The sequence below is a fragment of the Formica exsecta genome, unplaced genomic scaffold, assembly GCF_003651465.1.
Source record: "Formica exsecta isolate Colony F162 unplaced genomic scaffold, ASM365146v1 scaffold35, whole genome shotgun sequence".
Classification (NCBI taxonomy): Eukaryota; Metazoa; Arthropoda; class Insecta; order Hymenoptera; family Formicidae; genus Formica; species Formica exsecta.
The window spans coordinates 220,481-231,430 of record NW_021850752.1 but is presented as its reverse complement, the minus strand read 5'-3'; the positions used below and the strand labels follow the sequence as shown (position 1 = coordinate 231,430).

General features: G+C 37.2%; 1 protein-coding gene across 2 annotated transcripts in view; it reads left to right on the top strand.

Moving 5' to 3' along the window:
- The first annotated feature begins 3,915 nt into the window (after positions 1-3,915).
- Positions 3,916-10,950, top strand: part of LOC115238568 (twisted gastrulation protein homolog 1-like) — a 13,791-nt gene continuing 6,756 nt past the window's right edge. Inside the window, exon 1 of one of the 2 annotated variants that reach the window (XM_029812525.1) lies at positions 3,916-4,452. The gene's annotated coding sequence lies outside the window, so the exon portion shown is untranslated. Of the gene's footprint in view, positions 4,743-10,950 lie in introns of both variants that reach the window. The other variant, XM_029812524.1, reaches the window with a different exon arrangement.

The window sequence follows — 10,950 nt, the reverse complement described above, 5'->3', positions numbered from 1 at the left end:
TATATATATGTAGTCAGCAAACATATATATACTTTGTGTATACATCACGGCAATTTATAAAGCATCTGTCGTTTAATTATGATAAAGGTTTGTCATAATTATTTAATTAAAAGATAACAAATTTAAAAAAAAATAATGAAATTGATTATATTCACTTGTATTTGTACTTGCATTAATATTTTGCAAAAATTCATGAAAATATCTTATTTCCGTTTTTACTGTATATACAAGAATAATTATGATAATGATTTACTTCATAAAATAAAATAAGGCGATTATATGATCATGTTTTCATAAATTTTCATCTTTCGATCGGCAAGAATTTTTAGTCATATATATATATCCTATATCCTTATAAAGGTGGCTTATAAGTTTATCATGGCAATTTATAAATATGTCATTTAATTATGGCGAAAGGTTGTGATAATAATTTAATTAAAAGATAACAAGTTTAAGGAAAAGCATTGATTATATTCATTTATATTTACACTTGTATTATTATCTTGCAAAAAATCGTGAAAATATCTTATTTTCTTTTTTACTATATATACAGAAATAATTATGATGATGATTTACTTCATAAAATAAAATAAGACAATTATATGATCATATCTTCATAAATTTTCATCTTTCGATCGTTGAAACTTTTTTAATCTTATATCTATATATTCTGTGTCCTAATAAAAGTGATTTTTAAGTTTACATCACGGCAATTTATAAAACATTTGTCGTTTAATTATGACAAAGATTTGTGATAATTATTTTATTAAAAGGTAATAAGTTTAAATAAAAGCATTGATTATATTCATTTATATTTGCACTTGCATTATAATCTTACAAAAATTCGTAAAAATATCTTATTTTCATTTTTACTATATATGCAGGAATAATTATGATGATGATTTACTTCATGAAATAAAATAAGGCAATTATATGACCATGTCTTCATAAATTTTAATCTTTCGATCGTTGAAATTTTTTTAGTCTTATATATATCCTATGTTCTTATAAAAGTGGCTTGTAACTTTATCGGGTCTTGTGCAAACCGAGTAGTTTTATAATTTATACGCACATTGTATTAATGGAGTGTTTACAACATAGATGGCAATAATGAATTGTACAACCTTGGAATAAAAATGCGATTATGTGCCTGCCAACGCACATCCTCGGATGAGAAAACGGGATGAGTTATCGATCATAACTCATCGTCAACGACAGCGATCGATGAGAAATGAGCAAACTGAATTCCACGACGCTAAAACGACCGCCATACTTGTTGACGATCGGGAGCTTTCAAAAGTTTCGCAATACGCAATACACTTTAATCAGAAGTGCATGCGTAAACTTCGCGCGCGAACTTCCTCTTACGTAACACACGCGCAAACGCGTGTATAATTCGCGTGCTGGGATTTTTCTGCGCGCTCAAATTCTTCGCGTCTCTCTTTCCTGCAACGCAAAAAAGAGGCGTCTCGCGCGCGCGCGCGCGCTGGGTAATACTCCGAATGCAACCTGCACTCATCTGCATTCCGCAGATGCTGACGACGCGCAGAAACGCACGAGCGTGAATACCAACGTAAACGCGAACGGTCTTCGGAATTCGCAACCCCACCTCCATTATTTCCCCGCGATGAAGGACTCGCATAGAGCGAAAAAATTTCGAGATAATTAATTGATTAAAAATAACGCGCAAAATGATAATCCTTGTCGAATAAGACGTAATTTGTTATTAGACATAAAAAACGTGGACATAGTCTTTATTTTTTTTTTTTAATTTTAATGTTTATTTGAGTTTATTTATTGAAAATTATATAAGTTTAGTTTAGAGTGTTTTTTGGAGTTTAGCTTAGTTTATTTAATCCTATTTTATTATGATTATATATTATTTATGATTATATATTTTATCTTATTTTTGTTATTTATGTTATTAATAAAGTTTAGATTTATTTATTCAGATTCAATTAAATATATGTTTGTTCATTTATGTGTTATTTATATGTTAATATTCAATATACAGAATAATATAGAGATTAGAAGACACACAAAAACAAATTACAAATATAAAACTGGAAACTATCCAAAGCTGTAAAGCATGGATTAAAAATAAATAAATAAGGAAACTATAAGATATAAAAAAAATTGTAAAAGTTAAGGAGGAAAGTATAGCGAAAAATAAAACACGTCTATCCATTTAAATTTCGATGACTCTATTTAAAATAAAGGCACAGGTTTTAATTTACTTCATGCTTCTGACATTAGTGCGAAATCTAGAGCTTCTTAAAAGAGTGATATTCTCGAATCAACACTGTTCCAGAATCGCAATTTTACGATTCACGAGTAGGCGAACTAACCGGTATTAATCTAGTCACGGTTGCAATTCGATATTTCATGGAAGAGAGTGAACGACAGCGTTTATTTTAGATACGCAAAATATCCAGTCGGTGCGAAAACAAGTTGAGTCGGATTTTGAATCGTTTAACTTTGCGGATAGTTTCGATTGCGAAATTCATCGAAGATAAATCTTCTGGGACGAGTCATTAGCATATGGGATTTATGTTATTGACAAAAAAATCGCCCGCTACTTTCGCGAACGTAAAACCCCCCCCCCCCCCCCCGATTAGCTATTTGATTTCCACCAATTAAGGATTTTGCGCGTATTAATATGATGATAATAAAATAATATCCAATCGAAAACGAGAATCAACTGTCAATTTTGCGCTTATCGAGTGCTCATCGAATTTCAGCGAGAATATCGAAAGTCGCTTTAATTATAATCGAATTGTTTATTTATTATTTATATATTTATTATTTATTTTATTATTTATTTATTATTTATATATTTATAATCGAATTTATTTATTTATAAACGGGAAAGAAAGGTCCCTTTAATACAAAAAGAAAAATGTAATTACAATTTCAACATCAACAAACAACGCAGAATAAGATGATGAGAGAATAAATGAGAAAAGACAGACATAACAAGTTGCAACAAAAATATAAAAAACAAAAAAAAAATAAATTGTGAATTGTATATATGTCAATAAGACGGAAAATCTTTTTCCCGATAATTATACCTCGCGTATGATTATCAGAATTCTAAGCGATTTGAGTAACAAGCTTAACCGCGTAATAAATACATGCATGAACTGATTAATTCGACAATAAAATTCTTCCTGACTCTAATATTCTCCCATATCATCGTGCTTTGTTCTCGGAGGCCAAAACTCTCGGCGACCGAAAGATTCATCACGCGGGACCATCCACGAAGAGAGAGATCCGTCTCCGAGGATTTCGGAGTCGGTCCGATCGACCGGTGGCGATCGAGGAGCGGCCCCGGAGCTCTCGGCTCACCCGTTACTCGTCTAGCACGCTCTGCGGGAGGGCAAGACGGTAGGGGGAGAGGGTCGAAGAACAGGGGGAGAGAGAGAAAGAGAGAGAGAGAGAGAGAGGCAGAGAGACGCGGTGAGGCTGTGCTGCGAGGTACAGGTAAAACAAAAAGTCGGAAAAAATTGAAAACCAGTCTTAAGCAGTCGGTAGTCCGGACTACCCGACCGTCAGCGGACTCGTTCTCTCTCTCTCTCTCTCTGTCTTTTTCTCTCTTTAACTCCTTCTTGCCCTCTCTTCCTTCTCTCCCTTCATCATTCTCGCTCTCTTGCTCTCTCTCTCTCTCTCTCTCTCGCTCTCGCTCTTCTCTTCTCCACCTCCACCGGAGAGATCCGCGACGGTACAACCACCACCATCATCATCAGCGGCGAGCGCTGCCACCACCTCCTTTTCCTTCTCCTCCTCCTCCACCACCTCCTCGTCCCCCCCGCCGACAAAATCTCTCTGTCTATATTCCGCATCTATTTCCTCTCTCTTTCTCTCTCCCTCCGCCTCGCGGGATACAGCCGTCAATTTTGAAAAAAAAAAAAAAAAGAAAAAAGGCGACGACGAACGTTCGCCACCTCCTCGCTCCTCCACCGATCTTCGAGCCAGAGCTCGATCGCGATATCGCGATCCGCGGCGACGCAGTGCGTCGCGATGCGCCGCAGCGCGATAAAGACGACGTAGGACGGAACGCGCGGCCGCGTGCGAAACGCGTGCGGAATTCTCGCGATTGGCGCATCCACCGCGCAATCGGATGGGAGACACGGCGGCCGAGCAGGAAGAGGATCCTCGCGGAAGACGGACCTCGCTCATCGTCACTCCGCGTGTTTGTTTTGACGGCCGGTCGCGCACCGTGGGTATATGCACGCGCCGCCGCGCCCGCGAGAGGCGAGAGAGTCGGTGTGTCGTAAACACGCCTGTGACATATATATAGTGCGCGATTCCCGCGAGAGCGTTTGATCGTACGAATCGAGGAGAAGGCGCGCGAGGATTGGCGACTCCGATTGCGAAGATCGACGGAGGTGACTTTCGTCTCGCGATTGCGACTGGATCTTTATAAGTTCGTGACAGGTGGATCTTCTCCAGGTGAGCCAGGTGTTCGGTTGGATTTAATTGCTTCGCGTTGTGACCGGAATCGAGAGACTACCGGGACTCCTCTAAGGATCGCGCGCGAAGGGAATTGTCGCTCCTCTTCCCGGAGGATGGAAGGAAGGATTTCGCCTCTTGCCGAAGAAACATGTCCCGCGGCGGTCGTCGCAACGCGCGAACCGGTTGCGCGCTCTTAAAATAGTTTCTCACGCGCGTAGGTAACTGGCGTGCACAACCGCCCTCCCGTCGTTGGAACACGAGAGAAAACGTCGTCGTAGTAGTGCCAGGTAAATATACATATATATATATATACCTATATCGATCGACTATCGCCGTTAGATAGATCCCCCTTCGCGAACGCGAGAGAGAGAAAGAGACGGAGAGACTGAGAAAGAGACAGAGAGAGACAGATAGAGTGATCCGCCCGGATCCGCTGAGATCGCGATCGTGCTGGATCGCGGCTGCCGGCCTCCTCTCCTGTGATCATGGAAAATAGCTCGCCTCCAATTAAAGAGGCATTCGAATTCGAGCGTATAATCGCCGGCGATCTCCCGGCGAGTCACATATTATCCCGGTCCAGGTCTCTCTTTCTCTCTCTCTCCCCTCAGGCCGACGAACTGCGGAGAAGCCAAGTCCTCCTCCTTCTCTCACGGAAATCGCTTCTTGGAGAGCTTGTTTGTTGACACGGAACTCGAAAAGTTTGTTCAACGAGAGAGGAGGTTTCGACCGACGAAAGCTTGCTGCTTCGAGAACGAGAGAGAGAGAGAGAGAGAGGGAGAGAGAACCGGCCTGCTCTGCTGTTTCTAATTTCTGTGTGTTTAGAGTTCCCTTCTTCCTCCTTCTTCCAGCTTCGCTGAAACTTCTTTAACGAGAAGGAGAGTTATTTTCGATGGAGGGTGCGATTGCGTGGGGAACAAAGCGTGGTGCGTGATCAATCTATTTGCAATGCGGCTTCGAGGAATCGTTTAGCGAGAGCGCGGAAATTCGGGATCGATATAAATATACTAAATACAAATCTCGCGGTCGCGATCGTTTTATCAGTCCTCGTATCAATTGAGAGACACGCTCATCAGTCGAGCTCAGTTATACTTTTACGAGAACAGTAACGTTGACAGAATTTATCCTCAATAGAGCGATCTATATTCGCACAGTGGCGTTCAATACGCACATTTTTTCCGGTTTCCAGTTCTGGAGAAAACCGCGAAACAGACGCAAATACTTCTGCGATGCATCGATGGCGATAACGAGATTTTAAAAAACCGAGCTTTTTAAAAATGGAGGAAGAAACTAAGTAAAAAACCGGTATTTTTGGGTAAAAAACTGTTTTTTTGGTAATTTTGAAAGATAGTGCCAGTTTTCTTCGAACAAAAGATGGTATGGGAATTAAATTAATTTTGTTCACTGGGTCAGTAATCAATCTCAGTGGATGTAGCTGAGCTAATTACTACTTCGCATTTGTTTAATCAGTTGAGTTTGAATATTTCAAAATAGGTTAAATTTGGTTTTTATAATTCGATGGTATTTTTTGATGCTCTTTATTTTTAAAGTTTCATAAAAGTTAGAAGAAAACTCTATCAAGCATAGTTAAACTGTTGTTATTTTTGCTATTTTCTGGACCAGAAGTGAGAATAACACAGGACATAAAATCTGATACCTAATTTTAGTAAATTTGATGCTCATTTTTCAAAGCCGTGCATCAAAGGTTAATAAATAAGCATCAAAATTAGATTTTTGCTATAAATTATTAAAAATGGACATTCTGAGTAATTAATGAGATAAAAAACCCATTTTTGGGGAAGTAAAAGACAGTTTTTTACCGAGTTTTTTAATCCAAAGTTTCTGTTTTTTATTACTCTATTAATCTCTACACTCTTTTAATATCTCTACACGCTCTTAAATTTACCTTCCCGGATACCGAATGCCAATTCAATTAGTACTCTCGAATACATCGTCGGAATTCCGATGATTAAGCGATCGGAAAAATCGACAGAGATTTATCGACCATGACATCGTTTTGATTCACGAAAAGTCATGAATCAGTGACCGGTACCCTTACTTTGTACCCTAATTAGCGACTGTACGATTCAAAGTTCCATCTGAACGAATTACTAAGAATTGTATTTATCGTAAACGAGGAGTGAACAAGAAGTGATAATCGCAGCAAATAATTAGCATCGAATTCAATGAGCGATAAGAGAAGAGAGAGACGCTTGCAATAAATACAGATAATAATGACTAGTATAACTAATAAAGTATACAGAAAGAGATAAATAGACATTATATATATTTATAAAGATGACAAATTCTCTCTGTCAATAATTATATAATTAATTTCTCTTCATTAATTATATATATAATTAATTGCATTACGTGCAATTTTTTTTTTATCGCTATTTTTATCATTCTGTTGATCGACATTTTTGCTAGCGTTAAACGTGGCTGTGATTCCGATCTTTTCTTGTCCATTATTAAGATGCTATTCAATGTTATCGCAGGTGCCGCATCTTGCGTAGCCACATTTAACGATAAACGCTAAATTCCGAGTTGTTCGATAACGACCAGCTCGCGAATAGGCTCGCGAGCGCGTGTCTCGTGCGCTCGGCAATTCCTGCAATAACCGAAAATAATAATATAGCAGACGACACTATAAATGGCAGCGATAGCGCAATAACGGCGCGATGCCAATTGACAGCGATGCTTCGATAACGCGGATATTTACGCGCGAAAGAGGTCACCAGATGCGACCAGTCTTCTAGAACCGTGGACGATCGAGTTGCTATATCTATTTCGTGCGGTCGTTTTGCATCGTTCAATATAAAAATAAAGAGAAAAGGAGAGAAAAAGCATAAATTCCTTATAATTAATTCTACACTATTGGAAAATTCGGCTTAAATTTAACATATCTCGCATGTCCCAAACGATCTATACAAATTTTTGTGTTAATTTAACATAATATGGATATGTTAAATGATGACACTAATACTATATTAATATTTCAACACAAAAATAAATGCAAATTTCATAGTAATTTGAAATAAATTTTGTGTAAGATCAACATATTTTTAATGATAAAATTAACTTGGAAAAGTGTTATTGACGGTCTATAGTCACTCTCATTCCTATTGTAGAATAAAATCAACATTTTTTCCCTGTAAATTTTAACAGATAAATTCTGTACTAATAATACGGAATATATCTATTGTGTAAAATTTAATAAAAAGAATCGTGCACATTGTGTTACTTTTACACTTCTTTGAATTGTTTTAATAATTTAACAATTTAAATTCAATTAACACAGAAGCAATATGCTAAATTAACACATGAGTGTGTTAAATATTTAAATTTTTTTGTAAATTTTAATAGATAAATCCTGTCATTAATAATACGGAACATATCTATTATGCAAAATTAGAAATATGTGCACATTGTGTTATTTTTAAACTTTTTTCAGTTGTTTTAATAATTTAACATTTGAGTTCAATTAACACAACAGCAATATAATTAAATTAACACATAAATAATTGTGTTAAACATTTGACACACAAATTTTAATCGTCATATTTTTTAATAAAAAAAAAACATAAATTCTTCAACAATGTAATAGAATTTACCCCCCCCCCCCAAAAAAAAAATGCTAGCCAAAGAAACATCTCATTCATCGACTCAATTTCTGATCTAGAAATTAAGAATCGACAGAAGGTTATTGATTATCTAAGCGGTCGCGTCCATCTTTATATATATATATATATCATGAGATTAATAAAAATAGTATCTTAGCATATAGTAAGAGAGAGAAATTATAAAAGAGGTACTCAGATCTGTTGGTTATTACGTCATGGTGAACGCGACATTTCGTAAAAGGCCAAACTTTCACGAAATTCGACTGCGATTCCACCGAAGCGGAATGATCAGCCATCTCAACCCTTTCCAAGTAATTTGCGTATTGAATTTTTCATTTGTGCCAAATGCGGATATGCAAATGCGTTACTTTTAAATATATTGCAAAAATAAAATATAAAAATTAAATATCTCAGAGATCTTCAGATCAAGATCTTTTTGTGTATGTAAAACGTTTTCAAAAAATATTTTTATGATATCTTTATCCTTCTTTATTATATATATATTTGCATTTACTTTGCAGCAGTTGTTACGCGATTTTTTTATTCACGTGTTTAAGAATGTTTTGGCTGTACAATAGTAGCAAAAGACTGCCAAAATTAAAAAAGAATATATTTCTTACGTTTATACTATTTGAAAAATCAAATAAATAAATCCGGATTATAAAAAGAATTAAAGTATCACAAAATAATATTGTTTTTGACGTCTTCGTAAAAGAAAATAGTTGTAATTAATATTTTTCCTAATTTATGACAAAAACTTTTGAATACCCCCTGAAATCAACTGCAAGAAACAAAGGAAAACAAGTAATTTGCAGAAAGAGAGAAAGAGAGAGATAATATTTTTCTACAATTTTTAGTAAATAACTTTTAAACGAGTAAGTGAATCTAAATCAAGTTTTGCACAAATATTTATTAGAGTTTTTTTAATATATGTGAAAACTTTTGTTTCGCTGGCAATGTTTTTTCCTTGTCAAATTTGTCAATAAGTGCTATAATACGCGATTTTTCATAAGAATCAATATTAACTTTAAACTTAAATAATTTCCAAACCGTTAAGAGAATTGTGCTCAGGTTTTGCACAGATACTCATAAGAGAAATAGTAGAACAGTCCACAAAATTTTCATGCTTTCGTCAATGTTTTGACATATGACACATACATCCTTAAAGGTTGGCACGCGACGAGGACGGAGGAAGAGAAGACAAGTGACCCGGAGGGGCCCGTTTCAGTAGTAACAGAAAATGATTGGAAAGTCTTCCTCCGCCGTGTGAATGCGCGTATGTACACGTAGCTGACACGTAGGTAGAGATAGAGATACCAGGCTTGTTGCCGACGCCTTCTGCGAAGGCGATTGGCGTTTGTTATTGAAATTATTCCATCGCCTCGGGCCAGAGAGGCGAGGCTGATTGTGAGTGTCAGCATGAGCAGCAGCATACCTGTCCCTGGATGACAAACATCCACATTTCGCTCGCAAGCTGGAATTTTTATTAAAATTGTTCGATTGCCTCTCTCTCTCTCTTCTCGTATACTCGGTGTCCCGAGCGTATCGCGCGTCGCGTGTTTATTTACTTGAGCTTTCTGCATTCGGGTTCTAACAAGCTTCCTTTGAATGTAGAAAGCGGAGTGATTTATTGCTTATAATGAATAGCTCGAACGATAAAGTGCGGGAAAGCTTGCTCTTCCACTTTACGTAAACGGATTCGACGGTCGTCAAATAACGTTTATCGTCTCGATGGTATAATAGGGTGCTATTGTTGTCCCGTAACGGTAGTTTTATCGTTCCCGAACACAAGTATGCGATAATGGACTGGCAAAAAACCTCGTAAACCGTATTCTCTCGCACAATATCCGAAATAACTCATCAAATTATACAAATTTCGCTTGGTCTAAACTTTAAGATGCGCCATAATCCGCATTTATGGTGGCGCTTGACAACCAGCGGTGTCCTCTTGTAGCGCTTCGGGCTTTACGAGTCTCGATCGCGTCGAATTTTCCCCTTCGTCAAACCTGAGTCAATATTCCCCGTCGTGGAATCTACTCTAAAAGCGGTTATTAGAAAGGATCGGTCGCTGTAATTTGTCAAGGCGAAGGTAAAAAACAACCCTAACCTATGTCCGAAACGTAGTAGGTTTTAACGAATAGTTCGCTATTGCTTGGACAATGTTGTTGACGTCCTCTCTGGATGGGAATTGACCGAGGAAAATGGTTCTTGAAACTTTTATATCAAATTTTGATATCAAAATGATAAATCTTCATGCTCCTTATCGCGTGATTCATCTGCCGAGAATCTTTTCATGAGGGTAGGACCTTCAACAGCCTTGAGCTGCCGAAAAGTGCGATCGCTTACGCCGAGGTGGGGGTGGAAGAGGGGTGGGGGGAGGGCGAATAGCAGATAATTACCTGAAAGCCATCGTAAAACCGTTGTTGCATGGTGGTCGGTGCGCTTTCATTTACGGATGACCCCCGAGAGACCCTTTCGAAATTAGAGTGGGGGTCTCCTACCTTTAAAACTATAGCCCGTCCCTCCGTCAAAATCCTCCCGTGAGTCCACCGCAGGAATCTGCCGCAGTAAGTTCTGTCATTCGGTAGCGCGCTCGGCGAAATGAGCTGTGAAACTTAACTAGTTGAAAAGTGACACGGTCAAAGCATAAAGTAGGAAGTAGAGTAAATTCGTGGAGTAAAATAAAATTAATAATAATTAAATAGAATAAAATAAAAGAGTGAATTTTTTAAAACAATTATATACGTGGAAGATGTATAAAATGTAAACATGGAATATAAATGTGAAAAAAATTATATAAAAATATAAATGTAGAAAAATGCGTAAGTGTAATTTCAAAAGTGTTTAATATATAAAATATAATAAATATAATAAT